Here is a 1,699-nt window from a genome sequence, read left to right on the forward strand (position 1 = left end):
GTGTTTAATGGTGATTTGTTTCGCCGAATCTCTCCTCTTTTATGCATTTCTATGAACAAGCCAGATCTTTTTTGTAATTTAAACTAATTCAACTTTATGTTTAGGAGAGTAAAACAACACTGGTTAGGATATTGTGTTTATCTGGTAGAGTAGAATTACCTAAGGCAATGCAATATCTGCTTAAGTTGTTTTTATTTGTTACGCAATCAATGTTGTGTCTTACTTTCTTTGGAAACTTGTTCCGGTTGAACTTTCTGTCAGAATATGAATGCAAATTTCCAATGTGTTTGCTAAAAAAATTTTTTTTTTTCTTGTTTTCCGAAAACGTTAAAATACGACTGACGATATATAAACCTTAACCTAACTCTGTATTAATGGAAAGCCAAGAGTAACAAAGGCCAGAGAGTTTCTTTGTTGTTCGTAACGTTCTCCTTTCACACCTTCACTGCTTGTCTGTGTCCATTTTAAAGCTCGTCTTAAAACCCATCTGTTTTACTTGGCTTTCAACTCTAGCGGGATCTAGTTTTAAATTGTATGTTTTTGTTTTTAAACTGTAAGTTTTTATTTTATGTTTTTTTATTGTTATGTTGTGTTTTGATGTACAGCACTTTGTATCAGCTGTGGTTGTTTTAAAGTGCTTTATAAATAAAGTTGGTATGGTATGGTATGACAAAGAGTTTGACAGGGAAAAGCAGAGAGCCGGTGTTTGTTCAGAAACGCTGACGTCCTGTCAGCTATACTTACAGTCAGTGTTTATAAAACGGCACAAAGTACCTATAATTTCATTTTTGCATGAAGGAAGGAGGAGCATCGCAGCCGGCGCTGCAGCCAGGAGGGGTTGTTCTGCTTTGAAAACGCGTGCCTGGCTCTCTCTTCACACGTTTATGGAGGACACGCTCACCTCTCATGATGGCAGTTATGATGTCATGAGATCAGACAGATTTATGTTTCAACAGAAAAGTGCTCAGGGGATTTGCAGACAGTCACTGTATCCTCGGGGCAGCCTGAATACTACAGGAATATGCCGGAGCTTTAGCAGATAGTAACCTTGTTCTCACATTTCGAGGCTTAGATACTTGGTTGATTATATTTTTCATAGCATCTTTTGCCATGACTGTCAAAAGAGAAAATTAGTCTGAAATGTCAAAGTCATGAAATGTTGGAAAATCTGTAAATGTTCTTCGGCTTTCTGCGTTGCATCACACCTTCATTCAGTGGCTCTCAAAACTTTGTCCACCCCTGAGAAAAATCCTTGTTTGTGGGATACAGAAGTGTGAGACCACAATAAATCATTTCTGAGCTTTTTCCAACTTCATTGTACCATAATCCTACTCAACTGAACTGAAAACCAAACTAATCTGTTAGATGAATAAGAAGAAATGCAAAAAAATAGTTTTAATCACTCATTAAATGTTGGAAAGATATTTTATACATCATCATGACATATTTTACAACTTTGCCTCCTCAGTCTTCAGTTTTGTGCTCATAAGGAGAGAAATGTTTCATTGCTCAGCCAGGACTGAGGGCTAATGTAGCAACATCTTCAATACATTTTTTGATCCCAGGCTTAGTTTATGGACTGAACAGACAGAAACAGTTACCATTATACAGTTTGAATGGTTGATTTTAATTTTTGAACCCTTATTTATTTTGAAGTGTTGATTGTCTGAAAGACCTTACACATGAATTGCCCCATATG

This window comes from Poecilia latipinna, unplaced genomic scaffold (genome assembly GCF_001443285.1).
Source record: "Poecilia latipinna isolate Pla-1442-1.1 unplaced genomic scaffold, P_latipinna-1.0 Scaffold133, whole genome shotgun sequence".
Lineage (NCBI taxonomy): Eukaryota > Metazoa > Chordata > Actinopteri > Cyprinodontiformes > Poeciliidae > Poecilia > Poecilia latipinna.